The 27,249-nt window shown below is 35.7% G+C and overlaps 1 protein-coding gene across 2 annotated transcripts in view; it reads left to right on the top strand.

Annotated features, from left to right (window-relative positions):
• The window catches only part of LOC138697635 (protein bric-a-brac 2-like), a 519,146-nt gene that overhangs the window by 19,379 nt on the left and 472,518 nt on the right, over positions 1-27,249 (top strand). For both annotated transcript variants that reach the window (XM_069823054.1, XM_069823055.1), the window contains exons 2-3: positions 3,484-3,566; positions 9,603-9,675. The gene's annotated coding sequence lies outside the window, so the exon portion shown is untranslated. The remainder of the gene's footprint in view (positions 1-3,483; positions 3,567-9,602; positions 9,676-27,249) is intronic.

Genomic DNA, 27,249 nt, shown 5'->3' on the forward strand with positions numbered 1-27,249 from the left:
CAGTACTATCATTGTATAGCTCTAAACCTTCCTCAATTTTTTATGGTTTTGAGTTGTCTTAGTTAATATGGTCTTAAATTGTTTCTTTTTCTCCCAGTACTATCATTGTATAGCTCTAAACCTTCCCAATTGTATGTAAAATCTTATTGTTACTCTACATTTTTGTATACACTAATTTACACGATCATTTTAAAACTTCATTTTCATCTCCTGAAAAATGTAAAAAATGTAAAAAATGAGTTACAATGTTAGTACTTGGGAGGGTCGATATTTTGAACTTAACCTAAAAACCCGGACAATTAGCCAAAATCTAAAAACCTGCCCGAACGAAAAATTTAACTCTAAAAAAGAGGACATGTCCGGCAAAACCTGGATGGATGGCAACCCTATCGATACTCACCAATCTTGATACTTTAGGTTTGACAGGGCACATGGAGGGTATCACTACAGAATTGTTTATGCTATTCTCTATGACATCCGAAATGAAGTCTAAGAATAGTACTTACTAGTATGTATGGAAAAGATGACCACTCTGATAGAAATCGTTATAGGCCTTCGTATTTGTGTCACGCCAGGGGCGGCCCGCCCTTATGTGCTACAGTGCTACAGCACAATGATAATTTTTGCTCAAATAATGTATTTGCAATACCATAGTACTTGATCTGCCATTTGACAATTTCCCGTGGTTATGTTCATGACGCATTATAGAGTGTTTAGTCTTCGCTCTTAGCTCTTTGGTGCCTCATGGGGTACAATGTGCTACTCAAAACTCTACATGAGAATGTAGACAATTAATGCGCATGTGCGAAGCTGAAATCACTGCCCTGATTGGCTATTTTTACGCGGGGAAGTGCTGTAGTCAGCTTCAGCACAACACAGCTTGGAGATTACAAAAGTAAAGCGTAACGAAAGAATGCTTGTTTGTGGAAGAACTCGGAACTATGTACAATGTGTTTGGTAATTCAAGTGTCCGACCGCTGCTGCCATCTACCTGGCTTTTGAGGTTCCTCCTGAATCAGTCAGTCCAGAAAATTGAAGCCAAGGAATTATATGACAGTATAATTCAGGAAACTACTTATCGTTTCAGTCTTTAAGCTACCTAGACGCAACAAAATTGTTAAACAGCAAATTTTTTGACAATTTTTCTCATAATTTTCCAAAACGCCTACTTGAAGTTGCTGTCAACAGCTATACTGTACTGAACAAAACAATGTTAAAGACACAACTTGTAGTTCTATATGGAAGACCCGACTTCCGGAATATAGATGGAGATTTCAATTGTTACAATACATAGCCTCCAACAATTCACAGGATCCATTCTGTGAAGTAACGAAGTTGTTAAATATTTTGGTTACAACACCAATGACCACTGCTGAGCCAGAAAGATGTTTTTCTTTCTTTAAACGCATTAAAACGTTTTTAAGGAACACTATGTCCCAGGATCGCCTCACTGCTCTTGCAATACTGTCAATAGAAAAGAGTATGATGTCCAAGATGGAGAGGTTTAACTCCAGGGTAATTGACAAGTTCTGCAGTAGGAAGGAACGTCGTATGGACTTCATATTTCCTGACTAGGCGAGTCTCAAATTAAGATAAATACATATTGATAGAGATTGTAGCACACTGCCGCTACTGTGTCACTCCACTGTGGAAAGTACTTGTTTCCAAACAAATAACGTTCGTTGAGATGTTCTGCATGCTGCTAAAGCGATTTGTTTTGATTGGGTCCGGTTAGCATATAATCATACGTACATGCATTGCTTAATGGAAAATATTTGTATTGATATCCTGTGCTTATGCTATTACACTCTGCATAAAGCTGGTATTTCTGAAAGGTATTCCATGTGAAAATGTAATCCTGAGAAATTTAAACTTGCACCTCCCATATTGTATTCTGACATGCTGAATAAATTGACTTCAAAATTTAATAAACATTTATAGGCCTACATGTTCATTTTGTTAAACTTTATGTCACCACATTCAAAATAGCCAACCAAAAAAGAAAATAAAGAAAGAATGAGTCCTGTCCTCTTTGGATGTTTAAATTGCAGTACACCTCGAAGTGGTGATATTAATTAATCTAAGGATGAGTTGAATGAATTTGATTTCTTAAAATAGTGTTGCTATTGGTAGGTTAAAGCTGCTTAAATTCCATGTCATTTGACTTATTACAGATTTCTCAGTGTTACATTATGGTACTATGATTCTCTAAAATGTTGTCCAGATTTTCTTAATTTATACAGTAGAATCATAAAATAATTTCGGAATATGTATGATAAGACTTTCTTGTGTTAAATTCTAACGACCTTGTTTACATGTTTCGACCTATTTATGGGTCATCCTCAGAACTGGTCGTTGTTGGTCTTGGCGCCTCTTGTTTTGTTTCCTGTGAGGGTGTGTTCGTGTGGTATAATGTAGAGTCATACAGTGTGTGTGTTCTGAAATTAAGTTGTGTTGAGAATTTCGTTGGGGTGTGTTTTCGTGTGTCTGTATATTTCATATTGTTCTAGTGTGTTTAGTTTCTGGCTTTTTGGTTGGATGTGTAGTTTTCCATGTCTGTGTTGATGTCTCTGTGGGTGTGGTTAGCATTTGTTATGTGTTCTGTATATGTGGAGGTGTTTTGTAATTTTGTTATGCCTGTGATGTGTTCTTTGTAAGTGTTTGAACATATGCAGAACACATCACAAATGCAAACCACACCCACAGAGACATCAACACAGACGTGGAAATACTACACATCCAACCAAAAAGCCAGAAACTAAACACACTAGAACAATATGAAATATACAGAGACACGAAAACACACCCCAACGAAATTATCAACACACAACTCAATTTCAGAACACACACACTCTTTGACTCTACATTATACCACACGAACACACCCTCACAGGAAACAAAACAAGAGGCGCCAAGACCAACAACGACCAGTTCTGAGGATGACCCATAAATAGGTCGAAACATGTAAACAAGGTACGTTAGAATTTGACACAAGAAAGTCTTATCATACATATTCCGAAGTGATACAATGTTAAAAGTTGTGTAATCAAGATGTATAAAATAATTACTGTTATTACGTAAGTAATAGCTTCCATGATGCCTTCCAAGTTAATAATAATAATAATAATAATAATAATAATAATAATAATAATAATAATAATAATAATAATAATAATTATAATAATTTTCGTCATCCAGAGCAGACTTTGGACCTAATGGTTAGTTGCAGTCTGGTATATTCGTATTTACATTTGTAAGGTCATGCCAAAGATTGTTTTTCTGATGATCTATAGTTCAGTTTGTTTTGTCCTATTAAAGTCAAGCATTCTGCCGTTATGTATGCTTCATTTTAATTGAGAAGTCAGTTACTTTAAGTACAAGTATAATTTAATTTCTTATTGCGAGGTGTATAGCCAATTTTTTTCGCATGATGAGTTGTAATGTATAATTCGAATAAAAAGTGTGATATTTTTCTGTTTATAGGGAACTGAAGAAACTAAGGTTCATGTGTTACATGAATACAGCAAGATATCAAGTGAATTCTTCCCATCAGTGACCCTATTATGGTGAGTATTTTTCCCAATATCAATTTCACTTGCTTTTTCTTCTGGCATTGGAGTTTGACATATAATTCTAATTGAGTGTCTTGTTATCTTTTCACTCAATGTTCTTTTTATTGCTCCACAAAATTGTTTGAAATTTTGCTATTTCATTTGTTACATCTGATTGCTTATGCACGCTGTGCACTGTTCCATTATTCCATGGCGACTGATCATGTAAGGCTGTGTAAATGACATAGTGTCGGCAATATAACAACAAATAATGGCACTCTCTATCGGCTACAATATTTCTGTAGCGCATACTTTAAAATCGCCCATTTTCCTGGTGAACCCTGTACTACGCACATATTTGTAACCAAGAAAATTGCCCTTGCAGCTTTTTCTGGACTGAAAAACATATTAGGTGACAGAATTCAGTTTTAGAGTGACTCAGAAGTTTAAACAACTGCAATTCTGTCAAATAAAAACATGGCATATGACAAGGATTAACAACGAAATCATTAGCAGCTTGTAAAATTTATTGCTGGAAGTACAAGATTTTACACCTTGATTACACACTTTTAACTCTTTGTATCACTTATGAATATGGATATAATAGCAACTTTCATGTGTTAACATGAAAACTAAGTTGTAAAATACCTAGTTGACTAGTTTCGACTTCATTTTTTTTTATTGGGTTATTTTACGACACTGTATCAACATCAAGGTTATTTGGCATCTGAATGATATGAAGGTGATAATGCCAGTGAAATGAGTCCGGGGTCCAGCACCGAAAGTTACCCAGCATTTGCTCGTATTGGGTTGAGGGAAAACCCCAGAAAAAACCTCAACTAGGTAACTTGTCCCGACCGGGATTCGAACCCAGGCCACCTGGTTTCGCGGCCAGACGTGCTGACCATTACTCCACAGGTGTGGACAGTTTCGACTTCATAGAAGCCATCTTCAGAACTAGTGAAGTCCTTGCTTCTTCTGGTTTCTTCAGTTGTTTTGCTATGGGGTGCATTTGTGTTGGGTAGTGTGGAGTCAAATATGGTGTGTGTTCTAAAATTTAGTTGTGTATTGAGAATCCTTAATACACAACCAACATAGCGTAGACTATGACCATATTCATAACCAGGGAACGGATTTATATGGACTAAAAATATATGAAATATGTAAATATATATGTAGTTATTTTTACCAAAATATGGAATTAAATATGGATTTTTACCAAAATATGGAATTAAATATGGACTTAAAATTATAAAAAAATGACTATGTACGTTAAATATTGGTACATTTTAATCAAACTAAACAAAAAATATAATGGACGTACCTTATCTTCCAATGTAGTTTCAACAAAACACAATTTTTATTGTCTGTTACCATAACAATAGGTTACAAACATTTCTTTCAAGTGCTGAAAAGTGAATCTTCTTCTATTGTCTCTGAGGATAGATTTATACTGACTAAAAGAGCGTTCGACGTCACAAGAAGTAACTGGTACATAATTCAATTTCACAATGTCTGCTGGGGATAAGTCCAAGTTAATCTTCACTGTTGATTCACCACTCATCACAGCAACAACCTTTTGTAGTTCTTCATATCCAGGGTTTTTTGAAAGTACAGTGTCCACCTTAGCTCTTACTGCATCTGCAACTTTACCTCTACCACGATTCAGTTGTTCCACAGTACTATTTATAATTTCAAAACTTTCAGATAGTGAAAGGTGCCTATTTTGGAGACTTTTGAGCGTTTTTATGATGCATGAAAATGTATGCTGAATGTGAGCTAAGTCATTCTTCACACTTATGTCACAGGTAACTGTTTTCGCAGTATCAATTGAGACTGCATCTTCAGAGTCCAATGCAAGGAGAACATTGTTAATAGAGTCTATATGTTCGGCATAATATTCAACTGCTTCTAGCCATGTACCCCATCTAGTTAAAATTGGCTTTGGTGGCAATGGAATTTCAGGGTACATTTCTTTCAACACGTTAACTCTACTGGGAGCTTTGAGAAATACTTTTTTCACTGATGAAATCAACAAATCTACTTTAGGGAAATTGTCTCTGACCACTTCTGCCACACGATGAAATGCATGCGCCACACAAGTAAAATGAGTCAATTTAGGATATACAACAGATAATGCTTGTCCAGCTTTGACCATATAAGGGGCAGCATCGCTAATAAAGAATAACACATTATCGTACATAATACCCTTTGGCCACAGGATACCCATAGCTTCGTTGAACAGTTTAACTATAGTTTTGTTATTGCACTTTTCTAGAACATCACAATGTAAAAGAATTCGTTCAGAATATTGTTCACTTAACAAACCGATAACTACATTACCAACAAGTCTACCTTCTTTGTCGGGAGTCTCATCAATGGAAACCCAAATTGAACTATCTTTAATTTCATCTCTTATCTTCTGTATTGTCTCATCGTAGATGGATGGAGCATACGTCTTCCTAAGTGTTGACTCATCCGGGATTGTATGTTGAGTATATTTTTCAAGGAATTCCCTGAAGACCTTATTCTTTAGTTTGTAGAGAGGAATATCAGCAGAGATGAGAGAACGGCACAGGTCGATGTTAAACTCAGATCTTACATTCGATGTTGTTGGTTGTGTTAAAAACAATTGTCTCTGCTTGGAATTTAGTTGTTTGTTGGCCTGATGTTTACTAGTTGTAATGTGTTGTTGCACCAGGAACTTTTGTGTAGATGATACTGCACACTGACACAAATTACAAAATAATATTTTATTGTCAGTTGATAAACCATCTTCTTTAAATTCTGAAATGTAACTTGTTAGTTTTGATTTTAAATTGACTGAATGACGTACTTTTGGCATATTTACCGTCTTTATAGTATGATTTACAAAACTGAACCTATGTGTACTCTGACTGGCATTTAACTGTTGAGCTGCACAACTGAAGTCTGTTAAAAATTTTAAATTAAATTAATACAGTTTTGTAACTTACTTTCCCATTGTTGATAGGACTGCTAATTTTCAAATAACTCTGATGTTAAAGGGATTACTGAACATGTGTTTAAATCTCTATTGTTGAAATGTATTTTTAAAAGTTAATGGAATTTTGTTTTGTTTTATTGTTAAACCTAATATAATATGGACTGTTTTATATGAAATATGGAAAATATATGGAAATTAACGAAAATATGTACTAAACTCTAAAATATGGAAAAATATGGAAAATAAAAGTAGGATTTTTCAACCCTACACATTGTGAAACATAAAGATAATGCAAAATATAAATTATATTAGCTTTATAAGTAAATATGTATTTACATATAAATCCTTTCCCTGTTCATAACCAAGGAAATTGTTGTTGCGACTTTTTCTTGACCTAAAAATGTTAAGTGACAGAATTCGTTGTATATGCTTAATACTAGGGATCCCATTTGTTCCGTTTTACCTGGGACAGTCCCGTTTTTTGCAAAAAGTTCTACTGTCCCAAAACATTTTTTGGGATGGGAAAATTTCCTACTTTTTTCGATCTCAAAAAAAAAAAAGAAAAAAGGCTTTTGCTTGTGAATATCCTACCAAATACTAGAGACAGATTACAGCATTAATAATGGTAAAAACCAATTTTAGCAAGTTAACGTGTGTTGAACTTTTCAATGTAATGTTGTTATCTAATGCCGGGCTTTGGCAACGAAGCCATTAGCGTTCTTGCTCTCCAATATTTCTCTGTGGTGGATCCATCAGGTAGAACTTCACAGGTTATGAGATGATCTTCACTCATTTCTTCTTCTTTGTTGCATAGAGGGCAATTTGGATTTGTGTAAATTCCTATTTTATTCAAGTGTTTGGCCAAATAATCGTGTTCTGTAAGCAGTCTGAATTTTGCTACTGCAGATTTACGTGGGATTTCTGGAATGATTTCTGTTTTTTTTTATTAAAATGCTCCATTTTTTATCTTTGGCTTTGGTACATAGTGCTTGGTTTTGCTTGATTTTATAATTATTTTTAATTAGTCTCTTGATGGATGTAAAAGGTAGGCTTGTATTTGTATTCTGAATTAAATTGGATCCTTTTTGGGCAAGAAAGTCAGCAGTTTCATTTCCAGCAATTCCGTAATGTGCAGGTATCCATTGCAATTGAATTCTTTTCTGTAGTTTTTGAAGTTGTTGGATCATTTTGTGACATTCTTTAATTTGAATTGACATCATTTTATATGAATTTATTGCATATAATGCTGCTTTAGAATCAGAGAGAATGACAGCATTTTGAAATTTATCTATTCTGTATAGTAGGTGTTGGAGTGAGATATGAATAGCCATTATTTCCACATCAAAATTTGTTGTACGATATCCTGCTGGTTGATAAATGTACTGTTGAAAGAGCCCAAACTTCTTGAACAAATACACAGGTAGTGTAAATATAATATTCACTGTGAATCTACTTCAGCAGAAAAAATGACTGCATCTATTTCAGCAGAAAATAAATGACTGCATCTACTTCAGCAGAACATTGAACATAATATCTATATGTGAAAAAAGATGCGTAAAATTACAATGCTGTGATGAAAATAAAACACAACTAGTTCAATAGTAGGTACTTTAGTTTAGTACTTTAGAATTAATCTTTAATTAGTTGATAATGTTGAGATTTTTTCCTATGTTTGTAGTGAGCTATTTTTCGAATGTCCCTGTTTTCAAACAAAATAAAATGGGAACCCTAGCTTAATACACAACTACATTTCAGAACACACCCCCTATTTCACTCCAGACTACCCAACACAAAACAAATGAACAAACCGGAAGAAGAAAGGATCTCACTAGTTCTGAAAATGGCTGCTATGAAGGCGAAACAAGTCAACTAGGTATTTCGCTAGTTAGTTTTCATTTTAACATATGAAAGTTGTTATTTATAAGTGACAAGATTGATTTCACGAAACAATCTGGAATGCATAAACCATCCCTTGAAGTAGAAAAAAGGTGTAGGGAAATACTACTCTCAAAAAAATAAAAATTGTGGAGACAGTTTGCATTTTTTTATCTCTCAGTGTATTACAAGAATTAATGCATAAAGATTATTTAAATACCTTCCCTGAAGAAAAAGGGAGGAAAGCTATTTCACTAGTTGTAATATCACAGATTTTAGCACATCGACATCATCATCAGTAGCACTACAGCCCAGGTCGAGCCTCGGTGTCTTTCAGGATCCTTTGCCATGAGTCCCTATCCTTGGCCACTGTCCATCAGTTCTTAACTCCAAGCTTTCTGATGTCCTTCATGATGTCAACACGTTCCATGTGCAAATCTGTAAATCATGTACCTTTTTCGCTTTTCCAGATCCCCATAATTTTAGCTGTCTGACTAATTTTCCTTCAAGTTTCTGAGCAATAGGGTTTTCTGGGCTGGGGCCACTAACCGCTATGCCCAACTGCACAGCTGTCCTGTACGGACGATGATTTTCTGTCTGGGTTTTCTCTCACAGCCAAAGGGTCCCAATTATAGTGTCGGGAACTTGCTTTTTTTTGCCCATATGCTTAGTGTTAACCAGGGACCATGACGAGGACGTGCATATATTGGACTTGGTAGGAATAAATGGCTTTTCCTGAGATTTTAAGTAGGTTAAAACCCCACAGGACCACATACTACCCCTTAGGCCCCATTTTACCGTATAAAATGACTAATGCATGCAGCTCCAATGTGGCATGGAAACTATAGTCCTCAACTGTTATCTAAGACGTGAATGTTTTGAGTGTTATCAATGCAATGTCTTCAGTTATATGTGAAAGTCCAACATCATGCTAACTCTAGCCAACAATTAATATGTGCTAGACAAAATCTAAAAATGGGCTTAGAGTAAACCCTCCCTAAGGATGTGAAAAAGCCCTGTATTAATAGATGTAGGAAACAAAATAATCAATGTACTTTTCTCAAAGAGGGGGGGGGGAATTGTCAGACTGATGGAAGGATATCTTGTTTGTTATTCATGTCCGTTGAAATTGGAAATGTTCTATTTAATTTTTGTATTCCATTTCAATTGATTAAGTACAAATTATTATATTATATATCTTCTTTTTTCAGGTGTTCATTTTGCTAGTGAAATCAGCCTTAGAAGATCATAGTTCCAAATACAGATTCTGATCAACTTATATTGGTAAGTTGTAAATTCATAAATTATTATTTTTGAGATATTGCTTACATTGATACATAATTACTACAAATTCTTTTTAATTTGACTTATAACTTTATTATTATGAACCATTGGTAACTACCATATGTCTAGGGTCAGGTTTTTTTATTTAAAATTTTCTAATATCGTACTTAGATTAAAAATGTGACAGCAATTCCGTTAAAGTTTCGTGATTTATTTTCATCATATAATGCCGTGCACTCGTACACAATCTTAATTAGGAGTAATATTTGCACACGACATTGTATTTGCAGCATCCATGGCGAAATAAAGCTGTTAATAATAATAATAATAATAATAATAATAATAATAATAATAATAATTGTATCCTTTGTAAATCAGCCTTTGTTAGTTAACTCAGTTTTATACAAAGAATGGGGTATAAAAAAGAAAATTTTATACAAATCAATCAATCTTGCATTATTTTTCAGTCATCAAACATCAGCATACAACATGTGTTAACATATAGTTCTTACATACTTCTTCTCGTACTCCACACTAGAAGATTGTATTTTTGGGGGGAGGAAGGGAAAAAGACTTTCATTAACTGTGTTGAAAACTAGTAACCACAATGATTTTATTCATTTATCAACAAATTCTCCAAATGATTTGCCTTCTGCTTTCAATATTTAACTACAAATATATCAGTTCTATTGAGCTCATACTTATCATTGTATAGTAAAAGTGAATCCATGGCACTATAGCCCATGAAGGGCCAAGACCGACCAGTCGGCCACATGCCGAAGCAGAGGTATTATGTGGTTAACATGATGATCCTCCCAGCCATTATAGCTGGTTTGCGAAACCGGATTTTCGCTACCTATCGTAGCTCCCCAAGTGCATCACGATGCTGGGTGGGCACTGGTCCCATACACTGGCCAAAATTTCATGAGACAATTTCTTCCCCCATGAGGACTCGAACCAGCGCACATTCCGTAATGTGAGTCCTAGGCAGGATGCCTTAGACCACGATGCCATGGTGCGGGACTATCAGTGTACAGTAGAACCTCAATTATCTATGTTAATGAAGGGGATGGACTGAACGGTTAGTCAAAAAAATCCGATAATCTGTACCATAAAAGATTTTCGTAAATTTAGTGAATAATATCTACACTTCCGTAATTTCCTCCATAGTCTTGTATTTAACATGCTAGGTAGTGGATCAGAATTTCACTAATGTAAGTCTAGTTGTCAATGAAGGGTTTTTAAAGGACAAGGAAACTCCTTGTAATGGCTGTCTGTGGAAATATATGAATAGTGGAGATCTCGTATTGTAGATTTACATACTTCATACACTCCAATCTGTATTCTGATGCAAGATGAGCCATAGTGTCTCTTTCCCCAAACCACTCAATTATTTACACTTTTTTTTTCGATATTTAGCACAACAAGATTTCTTTTGACACCTGTAGAAGATATTGTATGTAGAAATTTATACAGTATGACAATTCGAACAGTAGACCATACTGTGTAAGGAAAAAGGCTTGTAGTTTCACTCTCTAGAAAAAAATAACGTGCTAATACAATGTACAGTACTTCATATATTTTTGCAGAAAAAAAAACTGAGAGAAAGACACAGGTAACCCACCAGTCAGTTAATAGAGTGACGGATAATCGGGGTTCTGTTGTATAGACACCTGGTTAAATTGCAGAACTTTATTTAATATACAGTAAAAGCAAATCACGTTGTTCACAAACATTCGCACACTATGGTAATTTATTGAACATTTCTTTGAGTATATCAAAATTATTCACCCCTGCCTGCTATACTTAAATAAATTGAATGTTTGAAATAATTAAGGAAACCCAGTCATCTATAATCCTGTAGACCTGTAGTGTCAGAGTTGTAAGCTCCGAAACCGGTTGTGGTGCTAGAGACGTCCATTCGGAGCTTGAATTTGCTTATGTCTGTGGAAGCACCGGAGCACGCAATGAGTTATAGTGGAGCGCTCCGCTCCGTTTAGGCTGTGTCTGACAACGCTGCTGTAGACCATTAAATCAATCAATCAATCTTCTTAATGTATCCAACTGTTTGCTGATAACTAAAGTCCACTATAGTCCAATGTAGTCTTTTCAGTTGTTGTTTTTCATGAGAAATGAGGGGTATTTTGATCGGTGTTCATTATAGATGCCTGTTGCTAGTAGCAAGAGTTGGGGTGTAGTCAATATATACTGCAGAGCTGTCTCTTCTGCAACTGGTACTGATGATTTTAATTTAATAGATCATTAAAGAAAATAATAGGATTTCAGATTACTGTGCCTCCCAAATAATTTGTCTCCCTATTCTTTTGCAAACTAATACCTTCAGAATTATTTTTCTTTAAAATACTCTTTAGATATCCTTTTTTCGTTTTTATCGCAGAAATAGACAATCTTTGCTAGGATACTTTTGTCATAACTCAGTCACGTTTATGATAAAAACCTGCATAATATTTCTTGAAGCATCTCTGTGTCACCTTTCGTGTTTATTGCTGACAACTAGACTTTGGATTTATAGGCTCTAAAAATTAACTTTTATGTGCCTTAAATAATCACAATAAAACTACGACACAGACTTTAAAACTTAAAAATAGGCTCTAATATTCATATCCAAAATGACTTTTCATCTCGTCTTACTCAAAATTAATAAAATCTCTTATATCTACTATTACAGTGGAGTATTAAGCATCTTACAAAAATCTTGTTAAAAGTATATTTCCCCAGCTGTCTGTATACTGCTATACTAAAATGTTATGATGATACACAATTGAAGCAATATTTTATTCCGTAATTTTGTATTAAGTTTAATTCCTTTTAACCACATTCACTTTTCATAGTTGCACTCTCAATACATAACCGGTAACTTTTCCAAATTATCAAGAGACAATTTACACTTTTTTGTCTGTTAGACTTCCCAGACAAAACATTCGCTGCTACATTGAGATCGGTAAGTTCAGGATTCAGTACTTTTTCTCTGACTGCTACAGGTGCTAAGCTAAGTTTCTCCTCGTGAGTTAGAAGGTGAAGTTGCTTATAAATTGGTTTCCCTGCAATTTCCAAAAAAGCAAACACAAAAACCAAGAATGTAAAATGTGACCTGATGTAAGCCACTTCGATGTGAAAGGAGTCATCCTTAGCACAGGAGATGAAAGTCGCCTTATCTTCAAAAGAGAAAATAATACCTGTCAATTCATGGTTAAGAGAAAATAATACAGAAAAAATTGTGTTAACATTTTAAAATAAAATAGGTTAAAATAGATTCTAACATCAAAATATATATTTTTAGGCTCTATAAAACTAGTATTATTACTCATAACTAGACTTCGTGGAATTGCCATGAGAATCGCAAGGTTTACTGTGCACGCGGTATAGACTGTATGACAAGGGAGCGTACAACGGATGGAGTATGCCTCTGATGTAAACAATGAGCAGTATACTGCGATTACAATAAAACCTGTACCCCATATTCAAGAAATATAATGAATGATCATTGAAGTGGGAAATGTCTAAACATGTAAATACACAATTATTTTATAGTGAGATATATTAACTCTTAAAATTTAATGTAAGATCTCACATCATCCTTGAATATGTGCATTGCAGTGAAGAGTTACGTATATTTTGACCGATTGCAAAGTAACCTCCTGCGATGGCCACTTAAACAGTTTTTATTTTGGGAAAATGTACGTTCAACATCACACGATGTAATACATACATATTTGAAGAACGGAAAATCACTACTTTTTAGTACACCAATTTCAGATGTCTTGTCGTGACCTGATAGTACATAATTTATAATACGAAGTTGTGAATAGGCAGAATTTTTAGCAATAATGTTTCTCAACTTACATTTCATTTTTTCTGAAATTAGTGAATTGTTATTTTGGATAACGGTTTGTGATATTTTATACACTATGTTAAGGGCTTCTGAGAGTTGTAGTTTAGACGATTCTAACAGGATGATGCTTTTGGACACGATTTTAAAATTAGAATCAATGAACAGAATATATTCCGATAGCTGTTCAGAAAGCAATGATTTTACAGCTGCAACAGCGGAACTGTCTGTGCTATCATTTACCTCCATTATTTTGCCTAATGTTCTGCATAATAATGAACAGCATCCAACCACGCTCCCCAACGGGTCAAGACTGGCTGCAGGGGTAAGGGTATTCCAGGGGCAATTATTTGGAACAGCAACACTCTTATTGTAGTATGTTTGATTTAATTCTTGTCTGCACTGCACAAATGTTAAGCTTTGACTATTCCAACCACAGTAATGCAAAAACAAGTGCTTACATAGGTATACATTAGCTGTTACTGCTCTATCTGTTTGGACCAGTCACACCTCTTAACATGAACTGCTTATACTATGAGACCAGGCGGTCGCTCACCTCCTCTATACTACCGTACATCTGCAACCTGATTGCATGCTGCGTGTGGCAATTCAATGAAGTCTACTCATAACAATCTATGAAACATGTTAATACAACTCACAATGGGTCACTCTCTTCAGGAAGAAAATAGGGTTTTGTCTAAAATCTGATGTCTATTAATAACTTACTTACCTACTTACAAATGGCTTTTAAGGAACCCGAAGGTTCATTGCCGCCCTCACATAAGCCCGCCAGCGGTCCCTATCCTGTGCAAGATTAATCCAGTCTCTATCATCATATCCCACCTCCCTCAAATCCATTTTAATATTATTCTCCCATCTACGTCTCGGCCTCCCCAAAGGTCTTTTTCCCTCTGGTCTCCCAACTAACACTCTATATGCATTTCTGGATTCGCCCATACGTGCTACATGCCCTGCCCATCTCAAACGTCTAGATTTAATGTTCCTAATTATGTCAGGTGAAGAATACAGTGCATGCAGTTCTGCATTGTGTAACCTTCTCCATTCTCCTGTAACTTCATCCCGCTTAGCCCCAAATATTTTCCTAAGCACCTTATTCTCAAACACCCTTAACCTATGTTCCTCTCTCAGAGTGAGAGTCCAAGTTTCACAACCATACAGAACAATCGGTAATATAACTGTTTTATAAATTCTAACTTTCAGATTGTTTGACAGCAGACTAGATGACAAAAGCTTCTCAACCGAATAATAACACGCATTTCCCATATTTATTCTGCGTTTAATTTCCTCCCGAGTGTCATTTATATTTGTTACTGTTGCTCCAAGATATTTGAATTTTACACCCCTTCGAAGGATAAATCTCCAATTTTTATATTTCCATTTTGTACAATATTCTGGTCACGAGACATAATCATATACGTTGTCTTTTCGGGATTTACTTCCAAACTGATCGCTTTATTTGCTTCCAGTAAAATTCCCGTGTTTTCCCTAATCGTTTGTGGATTTTCTCCTAACATATTCACGTCATCCGCATAGATAAGAAGCTGATGTAACCCGTTGAATTCCAAACCCTGCCTGTTATCCTGAACTTTCCTAATGGCATATTCTAAAGTGAAGTTAAAAAGTAAAGGTGATAGTGCATCTCCCTGCTTTAGCCCGCAGTGAATTGGAAAAGCATCAGAGTCTATTAATAACACAAAAAGAAAAAAAAATTCCCTGTGTATGCCACTGCCATTATCATGTGTTTCTCTTCGGGGAAATGGAGATTTATTTTCCAAAGTGATCTCTTTCATCATTATTGTAGTTAGTTATTTGTAGAGACCGAATTTTAAAGGGAATCCCCCTTTTTTTTTATTTCAACACGAAACACTGAAATAATTAATTACGATGTTCAGAACTATCTTCCACCAGCCAAATTATGTGGTTTTGACTTCCTCTTTTTTCCCTTTTTTTTCCCCTTTAAAAAAAACTCTTATTTTGGTCTTTTTTGATAATATCACGAACTCATTTAGATAATTTTCCTATAGGCCTATAACTTCCTGAGCAAGCGAAAATAAATATTGTTCTTCTTCTGATTCCATTCATTGAAAAACTAATAAAGTGTGTTGATTTAGAATTCAGGATAATAAGAAAATTTTCACCTCTGGTTTCAGTTGATGTTGAGCGGTCATTTTCTGTTTATAAAGACATTCTGCATTCAAAGAGGCAGAATCATATTGAAATGTTGAATGTGACCAAATACAACACTTTCCTTATGTTGTGAAGCGATAAATATAAGCTTGTGTGTGCTATGTGTATCCATGAATGTGCTGAAGTGTGTTTTGAATTTAAGTAGCACCCTTTTGAGGGAGTAATATAGTCCTTTTTGAAGTCCTTTTTTGTCTATATCAAATATAACACTTTCCTTATGTTGTGAAGAGATAAATGTAAGATTGTGTGTGCTATATATTTCCATGAAAGTGCTGAAGTGTGTTCTGGGGAGTAATATAGTCCTTTTTCAAGTCTTTTTTTTTTGCTATAACTTTCCCTTTTGTCCTTTTTTGATGAAAAATTTTCTCTTTAAAATCTGGTCTCTAGTTATGTGCTAATGCTTGCGGAAGTATTTCCTTCTGCCTTTCCAGAGCCACACAAAGCTACTGACTTGGATCTTTGAAATGGTTTGACACTGGAGGACATGATACCTATCCGTTCTAGATTCTTGCTTCTTGCATAGTACACGTTCTGGAGAATTGTAGATGTTTATTTTATGAAGGTGAAAATGGCAAGTTGTAGCCGATTTAAGTGAACACCATATTTTAACGTTTTGGTGGCTACTTCATTCACACACAACCCCCAGAATGTCTGGAGGACCACACCTGCTGTTGGTTGACGGGTCCATTGGACCTAGCTGGGAGATCTTGTTGATCACCAGCTTTCCCTCCTTAAGCCACTGGAGGACGATTTTAGTGCCATAGCAGGTCAGCACTAGGAACAGAAAAGTAGAAAGAGGAGGAAGGAAAGTGAAATGAACCCCTAGGCCTCGAATGCTCTAATGCCGTCAGGGTCGAAGAAAGTAAGAGTTCAGTCAGAGGACTGGATAGGAAAGGGTAAAGAGGGAATTGGGTATTGGATAGAGGAAAATTATACCAAATTCAATCATTAACTCATCAAGCTGACCAGTGCTAATTGATGAGTAGCCCCTCCCTTTAGTTCAGCTTATATCTATAAAGTGAGAAGAGACAGCACGTAATGCCGGTGCAGGTGTTACGTGCTGTCTCTTCTCACTTTATAGATCTCTTGGATATGGAACAACAAGTTTTGATGGTGAAATCATTGCAATAAGTGAAAGTCTCAGGAATTTTCTATACCACAACAATAAATTTAAGAATGCAGTTATATTGTCAGACTCCAAAGCAGCTATTCTATCAATAGTCTCTAAACACACACTTCATCTCAAACAGCAGAAATAACTAAAATGCTCTCTCAATTAATATCACTCAATAAAAGAATTGTATTCCAATGGATACCATCCCATTGTGGAATCCTGGGAAACGAGAATGTGGATGCTTTAGCAAAGAAGGGCAGCACTGCTACTTACAGACCTGTTACTAAATCTACGTATTACTCTGTGAAAAGATTTATTAAATCTACATAGACTTCAACAAACAAAATTTAATAACACAATCTCAAGGGAAAAAAATGGAACTCTCTGCATCAAAATCCACAGTTAATTCCCGATTTTCCACGAAAATCGTCTGTAGCTGCATTTAGATTGGCAACAGGCCATGACTGTTTGGCCAAACGCCTGCATAGAATTGGAATATATCAGTCCCCTAACTGTCCATTGTGCAACTCAAACCAAGAAAGAATTCGGAACACCTCAAAATCTGTGCTTCAGTGGCTGGTCATGATAATATCTTTGAAAAATATTGTAGTGCAAGAGATCAAATGACTTTATTGCCAAACGCCTGGCATTAGCAAACAACAACATTTTATGAAGGTGTGCTGCCAGGCATTCATGACGACTGGCTAGTCGAATTAAGGCAACTGTACTGCTGTTTGTTTGGAAAATCAGGGATATAGGCCTAGTTACATTCTAACAATATTTTCCATCACTTGTTAGCATATTTTTGTTGGCATACCTATGTCATGTTTGCTAGTGTTCTATGAGTATATGTTATGTTTAATTTGGATATATATTGTTCCTCTTGCTCTGTTTTATATTGATTCCCTTCTTAGCGAAAAGTCACCTTATCATTTCCTTAATTCCGCAATGGAATGGGACCCATTGAAATGAAATGTTGATTGATGTGATTATTGTAGTTTATCTCGTGAATTGATGAAGGAGATTTAGTTTATACAATAGTCCTATGGATTATTGTGTATCATTTAGGTTTGACACGTGATGCTAATGAAATGAGAAGAATTTTGAGAGAATTATTTTCATACAATTTAAACACTAACAAGTGAGAGAAACTGTGAGTTGTTTAAACTCCTGGCTTTGGAAAGAAGAACCTTAAGATGAGTAACTGGACTTCTGTCTGCACACTGTCATCTAAACAAGCAAGTAGGCCTCATGGATGACTTTGGGCCTGGACATTCATTCCCTAAGAAACTGCAAATATGACCTTAAAAAGTGCAAAATATGCCAATAATTATGAACTAGTAATTGAAGAGAAATTTCGTTCCCTGTAATAATGCTAGATAGTATAAGCTTACATTATTTCTTAGAGGTTGAAGCAGAGGTGGTACCATTGTCTAAAGTCAGTGAAGAATTGCAGTTCATGACCAATGCGTGGCTGAGATTTTCAATTGAGAAACTGAGTCTGTTGTCCCTGAAAATTCTTTTGTATCGTGGAAAACTTCTTTCCACATCACACGAGGTTATTGGGGCATATTTAAATGATGTTAATAATAATTGTTCCCCAGTCAGAGAGAAATCTTTTAGTTTGATGGAGGATTTTTCCTTCGAGAATGTATAAAATATAGCACAACTGTTGGAATCCAGGATTAATTTTTTTTTTCTTTTTTAACTAATGGTGAGTACTTGACTGTTCGCCATTCACCCACATGAAAATTGTGTAGACCAATTTACCAACATTATCACCCAGAGTGCACCTAGGAGACTGATCTAAACTACACCCGCCATGAGATGGTGATGAAGATTTGTTGGGATGCCAACGGAGAACCGGAGCTCCGGAGAAAACCCCTGTGTTTTCTGAACCATGGGCTTGTCCAACACAAGTTATAAATTGGGGATTGAACCCAGGTCCACAGGATTATAATTCCAGCACTCTGGCCACTATACTACCATGATGGCTGGACTTTTTAAAAATAATGTTATCACTTTTTCCTTTACTTTCTGCTGTACACTACCAGGAACAGAACTCAGATTAGATTTTGTTTCTTGAAAAGCAGCTAGTGACACATGTAAGGGAGTGGCAATAGTTTTGAGTGCTGTGATTGCTTTTGGTAAACCGGAAAAATGAGCAAATATAAATACAAGATTCACTTCCAACTGATTGTTAGTATATTTTTAGCTGTCTCAATAGACACATCATTATTCGAGTCTAATGAATTAACCATCTCTCTAACTGCTTGTAGGTGCTGAGCTTAGTATAATTCTGTATGTGTTGAGCATAATATAATTCTGCATTGAGCCATGTTTCCCATTGGATTAACACTGATGCAGGTGGAAGTGGAATATTAAGTGCTGTTGATCTAAATAACTGAACTTTTCGGTGGGCATTTAACAAAAATTTTTTGTATGGAATTAAGCAAATCAGCGACCAAGCATCTGATGTTTGAGTGTCAGGACGGTGATTCACATATTCTTTCTCCCATGCAGCTTCCTGTTTTCTGCATTCACGAGGGAAAAATCTTGTAAATCTTTTGAATAGGTCTTAAAGTATTGAAAATATATATTTATCTGCTACTTAAAACCATGCTTAATAAACACAAAAATTGATAATTCGTATAAATAATGTTTAAGTATATACTGTAGTTACACTCTCCAGAATAAGTATGCAAATGCCTGAACATCCGGGTCCTAGTTATCAAAAATATAGTTTTCTCTATCGTGCATAGCCTAAATGTTTTACACAACATTTTCAACTTCAGTTGCTTCATTGCCCCATTTGATATCACACATTCCTTACAGTATTTGAATATCTGTTGTTCTCAGGAAATTGATTCCTGTTCTTAATTTACCTTTCGCATTCTTAATTATCTGCTCATATAGTTTTTATGCTGAAACTGATCAGGAAGAGGAAAAGTAATTGGTTGGGTTACTGGCTGAGAAGAAACTGCCTACTGAAGGCTGCACTGGAAGGAATGGTGAACAGGAGAAGAGTTCGAGGCAGAAGAAGAAGAAATCAAATGATAGACATTATGGATCATATGAGGAAACAAAGAGGAAGACAGAAAACAGGAAAGATTGGAGAAAGCTGAGTTTGCCTACAAAAATTCTAACTCTCAAATATTTGAATAAGTTGAGCATTTGCAGTGGTTTTGAAAGTATTCTCGGTTTACTTGACAGTGCCTTACTAGAAGGAACCGAACATAGATTTTTTTTTCAGATTGTGTGTTACTGACAGTCAACAAGCAGCATCTTTTATAAAACTGAAAATCTAAGGCTGAGGTACCAATAAAATGGTACGAAAGGACGTCTTTCAACCAATCATGGTTGCTTATGGCACAATTTTATCGCTTCCCTAGCATTTGTTTGTGTGTATCACTACCCTAGCATTTATTTCTTTGTTTGCCATCATTTCAAACTGCAAATTCTTTACGGTACTATAGAACTTGCTTTGCATAGATAGTCGCCTGAAAATGGCGGCTCCATTCAAACATTTTGGGGAAGGTAACATTAGTGAAATAGAATTTTAGTAAGTCGATTAATGCCTATTTTATTGTATTAGAATACTTTATTTCTTCTAATCTTTATATACTTTCTTCCGTTTTTATCACCTCATTACCATTTGTTTCTTTGTTTGCCAACATTTCAAACTGCAAATTCTTTAAGGTACTATAAAACATGCTTTGCATGGATAGTCGACTGAAAATGGGGAAGGTAACATTAGTGAAATAGAATTTTAGTAAGTCAATATCTATTTTATTGTATTAGAATACTTTATTTCTTTTAATCTTTACATACTTTCTTCTGTTTTATCACCTCCCTATCATTTGTTTCTTTGTTTGCCAACATTCAAGCTACAAATTCTTTACGGTACTATAAAACATGCTTTGCGATCGTGATATGTTTACAACATAGGCAGTCAACTGAAAATGGCGGCTCCATTCTATTAGAATACTTTATTTCTTCTAATCTTGATATACTTTCTTCTAATCGTGTAATAGTCAATTAAATCCCACTCGAGTTTTGATTTTCTCTAGATAAATCAAAACCTCTAGTGAGATCACTGTTGATAAATTTGCCAAAAGTTAAAGAATTGAACTTCCGTCATTTATACGTCCTTGTGACACAGTAATCGTTTGAAATTGTTCGTTTACAAATATGTTTACATAGAGCTTATATAACAACATTTCTAACAACAAATCCAGAGGATCCGGATTCAACTCCTTCAGGAAAGAGTGACCTACGTTTATCCTACGGGTTTAGGGTGTGAGTCCTGTGTTGTGTGTTTGCCCTGTGTTGTATTCTGACCACATCACCAGGAAATTACACTGTTTTTTAATGTTTATCATTGGTTGGTTTCAAAAGTTGGACCCATTCCTATGATGCATGATGACAACAATTATTGATTGTGTACAGAAGAATTGTTAAGACCATACCGGCGAACACGCGCTTACGATCTCACTTTCATTTTTTTTTTTCTTTCAGACATAGGGCACGAAAAATAAGTCTCATGGGTAACCAAATCTTCTGCCTTAAGACATAACCCACGAATACCGTGCAAGAATTGCGAAGTCTGTTCAATACGGTAGCAGTGTAGAGTTTACACTGTCGTTTTATTATTGATAGGGACTACAAAGCTTCAATATTTCGGATGCATGGGACGGAAAAGTTTATTGGCAGAAAAATCTACGGGTAAATTCATTTTTGCACCCTCATCAGTTGGCAATCAAACATGTATATTGGTTCCCTGACTGCTCAGTTATTTGTAGAAACGAAGCCAACAAGCAAGAGGAAAAACTGTTACATATCTGTAAAATATCGCCCATTTTACGTTTGCCTTAAATGAGACTTTTCCTTTAAGCGTATACTAGCATTGTACGATATTTGTGCTGGCCATAATTCATGCTTTATATTATTTTAATGTCTTAGCTGGAAACGCGTGCTGTATCTCTTTCGTTACTCTTATGACTTTATCCCTCCCGCCGCCGCCACCACCACCACCACCACCACCACCACCACCACCACCACCACCACCACCACCACCACCACCACCACCACCACCACCACCACCACCATTTTGTTTCGAGACGTTTCGCCTTGTCTTCCACATAGTAGTTAAGATAGAACAGTGGTTCCCAAACGTTTGGAAGGTGCGACCCACTTTTGGGCAAGACTGGTTCTTAACCTCATTCGAAAAACAAATCCCTGTTACATTGCAAACAACTGTAATCTTATCAAAAATCAGTGCCTATCACCAAAAGTGTTCAACTGGCACAAATTAAAAAAAAAATGCGAAGAACTCATTGAAATATGTACACATACGGAAATAAAGTTAGGAGCTCCCGTAGTGTACTTTTCGCTTATGACACACTGCGCATGTGCAGTAAAGAAGAGCCCCTTTATATACGCTACTTGTGGACAATCGTGTGAAACTGTTGCCTACATACAAATGGACTCCCATCAAGATTCGCTCCAAATTTTAATTCCGTATCTGTACATACTGATTGGAATGTTGAAAGTAGTCTTTTTTCGCAGAACATAGACCAGTTTTATATCAAAAGAATACCTCGTGCTTGCAAAAGAATCCCTTAAATTTTTGATAACATATTCCAACTTCGTATTTATGCAAAATAAATTTGCCTCCTATGATTTCTATCAAAACAAAAACGAGAAATTTTCTTGAACTTGAAAATGTTATCACTAGAGGCAGGATTTTTAGGTTTTTAAGAACTCCATATTAGGTTATTGGAATACGTGAAATAATTTTTTTTTTTTTTTTAGATTTTTTGTCCAAACTGTAAAAGGGTTCGCAGTAATTGCGTGATTGTTAAAAATATACGCTTACAGTAAATTTTAAATAACATAACTTTTCCCTCACTGGTAAAGATAGAATCATTTCAATCCATTGTTGTAATAAATATTATTTCACTTGTTTTGGCATAGCTTAACAAAACACAAAATATAAAAATTCTATATTGACACCAAAAGCATCAGAATAAGACAGACTGCACAGAGACCTCAGAAAACTTCACAGCTCGTACCCGCACACGCAAGAGCACAGTCTTCTATCAGCGAACATGCCCGAAAATTTCACGAATTTCAACAATGCGACTTTTTCGCAGTTCATTCACCTCAAGAGAAAGTTAGGTCACTTTTTACTCTTCTTAAAAACTCGATAAAGGTTTCGGTTAAAACTGTAGAATTGTCAACATACAATAAACAAGACCAACTTCTGTGTTAAAATCGCAGCAGTTCTACTCTTCGTGCTGCCCCACTAGACGAATGTATGCGGAAAGAACCAAGGTAACTCCAACTAGTAATAAACTGGTCATCTCTTATAAACAGCTGATGAGTGAACGTCACTGCGTTCTTCATTTCTTCCTCCCACTCTCTCCTCTTAACTTCATACGGTATATTAATTCCGGAATTTACGTTTACCTTTCACTAACCCATGACGAGTCCAAATATGAGAAACGTTTTTGTCCGGAATTTGCATACGCTCAAACATGTATTCGTTGAAGTATTATTGCTTCGTAAATCACTTCTTTGTTCGAGTTGTAAATGCACTCCTTAGATGTAGCCTATTTTGTTATTAGTAAATTACTAGTTCGTAGAACTCATTTTGGTTATTTAATATCCTAAATGAGTTTTTCTAAAATCGAGACCGAGCTAAAAAGTTATCTCACTCCCGAGAACTGTAGATTCACTCCATTATATCAAAATCCTCAAGTCCATTTTCAGTATAAAACTTACTGATATGGGCTACAAGAATCGCTCGTTTAATAATATTTCGTATATCGCTTACAAATGATAGCATGTTACTCTGATGACATGCGTACCTAATGGAGGAAGATCTTTGAGACAAGGAGAGTACGAAATTAACAACCAGAAGACGAAATAGACTTTTAATATGTTAAACAGTTGTGGCGATGATGGTGGTGAATGTGGTTGTGGTGGCATCGAGGCGGCGACGATGATTATGGTGATATTGATTGATGATTAATTACGAAATAATTTATTTTACGTAAAGAAAATAGTTTCTGTTGTGCCAAGTTGTGGCTGCCGAGTCCACGGTGTTAATACGCTACATGATTACCAGCACCAAAATGACAATCAATGGCTCAGAAGCCCGAATGATAAAACTGAGATGTTTTCCAAAATTTTAGAAAGCCAGTTTAAGCCTAATGACAATGAAGATGATAATATAACTTTATAAATGAATAATACTTTAGACCAGCCTCTACAACTGTCTCCAATTTGTAAACTATTCATTCCAATTGAAGTTAGAAACACGATTAATAGACAATCCGCAAAAAAAGCCCCTGGGAATGACTATATAACACAAGCTCTCCTCTTGCAACTGCCTAGAAAAGCTATAGTATTTTTAACACAGATATACAATGCAATGATACGCTTATCATATTTTTCTTCATCATGGAAGCACGCTAATATTGTGATGATTTCTAAACCAAATAAAATTCGAACTGATTCATTTAACTACAGACCTAGAAGTCTTCTGCATCTTTTTTTTTTTTAATATTTGAGCGTCTTTTATTACCTAGACTATTAACACATCTAGAATCAATGTTACCAGATACTCAAATTGGATTCAGAAAAATGCATTCCTGTCCGCAACAATTACTTAAGATTGACATAATTCTTGATACCTGTGAAAAGAAAAAAATCTGTCTAGGCCTTTTCCTTAATACAGAAAAGGCGTTCCATAAAGTATGGCATGATGGCCTCTTATTCAAACTGAAAAACCATCTTTCTGACACATCCTATCGTTTAATTCAATCATTTCTTAGAAGACTAACTTATTCAGTAATTTACGAAGGTATACAGTCTCAGATTAGATATATTTCTGCAGGTGTACCTCAAGGGAGCATTCTAGGCCCTTTTCTCTATTTAATTTACACTCATGATATACCAACACAGTCCACACCTGTGGAGTAACGGTTAGCGCGTCTGGCCGCGAAACCAAGTGGCCCGGGTTCGATTCCCGGTCGGAGCAAGTTACCTGTTTGAGGTTTTTTCCGGGATTTTCCCTCAACCCAATATGAGCAAATGCTGGGTAACTTTCGGTGCTGGACCTCGGACTCATTTCACCGGCATTATCGTCTTCATCTCATTCAGACGCTAAATAACCTGAGATGTTGATAAAGCTTGATAAAGCGTCGTAAAATAATTTATTAAAATAAAAAAATATATATACCAACACTTAAATCAGATTTTCTAACTGTAGCTTAGTTCGCTGATGATATTGCTGTCCTTAGCAAAGGAGATACTGGTGAACAAGTGACAACCAATCTTCAAAACTTTCTACAAGAAATTTAAATATGGAACAAAAAATGGAGAACAGCCAGGAACACAAATAAGTCATCAACAGTAACATTCACATACCTCAAAAAAGAAAAAGCATTTCTATTATACCTCAACTGTTCACCAGGTACGATATCTTGGACTCTTCTTCCTAGACAGTCACTTGACCTGGAATAAACACCTCACTTACACTCTTCAGAGATTAAGATACAGACTTCATCGATTGAAATCAATACTTTCCAGCTCTTGTCTTTCCAACATAAGGTAATGCTTCTTAAACCTATGCTCTATGGATGTCCATTATGGGGATCGGCTTCTATAAGCCAAATTAAGCGTATTCAAACATTCCAAAATCGGGCACTAAGGGTAATCACTGGAGCACCATGGTACATGAGAAATGAAACACTTCATTCAGATCTAGCCAAAATAGAGACTGTAATTCATTCTTCCTACACACGGTTATATGCAACATTGCAAACACATTCTAACAGCTTAATCAACCGGAGTCCTCGGAACATACAGCCTACACGATCTGATCGTCGTTGCAAGAGAAAAAAATACACCGATTTATTGATGCGTTGAGGAACGTTAAGGGACGTCATCCTCTCCACAGGTCTCATATTATTGTGATGTTAGTTATTTAAGCAAAATTGAAGTACCAACGTACTAAAATTGTCAAATAAAGGGGGAAAATGATTACCAGCGAAACCAAGTTATCCGCAACCACCTAAATGTATATTTTTAAACCGGTTTTTAACGACCCTGTTAGTTGTCAATTTCTTTTTCCTACATTTCTAACACCCTTTAAAAATGTAGATTGAACATTCTGTACCGTATGGTTTGTTATCGACTTGTTTCGACTGATAAAAATAAAACTTCAATGCAGCTTCCACCCAAGAGTGAGTGAAACATTTAGCACAACACTCCATTGAAAACAGAGATCGTTTGTACGTATGTACTTGTACTTTATCGATCGCATGTGCCACGCTGAATCAAACTTCCCTTTTTAACAATCTTATGCGAATGATTCAAACTCATTAAACCTGAAAGTCTGTCATGGTGAGGTATCGTCGTTCTGTTCAGATTATGACGAACTCCTTCACAACCGAAACTGTATCTACCAAACGAAACAGGTGTGTACAGTTTAATTCAAGATGCAGTTCCACTCGCCAGGACTGTAGGGTAGATACAGCTTGAGTAAACGTGTTACACAGTCTTTGTTTCCTATGTGGAATTGTTTAAGCGATTTAATGTGACTAGCGAGCAATATGCTACAATCTTATCTTTCTTTTAGGCACAGTCTGTCATTATCCTAACTAAATTTCCGTTTGTCTAATGATATTTCAGATACTTTCTTGGACATAGGTCGCCTTCAATATAAATTTGCGCCCCTAATTCATGTTCTCTTATTAAATAAGTTGTGTTTTAAGTCGGTTATTTAACGACGCTTTATCAGGTACTAGGTTACTTAGGCGTTGGTGGAATTGGTGGTAGCGAGATGGTATTACCTGACATTCGCCTTGTAATTGGAGAAAAACCGCGAAATATCACAATGAAGATAATCAATGCAAGCAGAAATAGAACCCACGCCCGAGCTCAACTCAGGGGGCAAACATACCCTTCTCCGAGCTACTGAACGCTAAGAATAGGTGTATTTTTGCATATGACAACGGGTCTAGGATTTCTTGTCACCGGAGATGTCATTATACCTTCTTGTCACCGATTACATTTTAGTCACCGGCGTTCTGGCCACTGGTTACGTTTTAGTCACCGATGTTTTCGTCACCGATTACATTTAATACTTTATTAGTGTTTTATTGGAAAAATTTAATGAAATTTAAATGTCATTGTAAGGTTGTTTCCGTGGTTACGTATATAAGTATAACGAGATTTAAATGTTATTGTAAGGTTGTTTCCGTAGTTACGCATATAAGTAATGAGATTTAAATGTCATTGTTAGGTTGTTTCCGTGGTTACGCATATACTGTAAGTATGAGATTTAAATGTCATTGTAAGATTGTTTCCGTGGTTACGTATATAAGTATAA

This window comes from Periplaneta americana, chromosome 4, assembly GCF_040183065.1.
Source record: "Periplaneta americana isolate PAMFEO1 chromosome 4, P.americana_PAMFEO1_priV1, whole genome shotgun sequence".
NCBI classification, from domain to species: Eukaryota; Metazoa; Arthropoda; class Insecta; order Blattodea; family Blattidae; genus Periplaneta; species Periplaneta americana.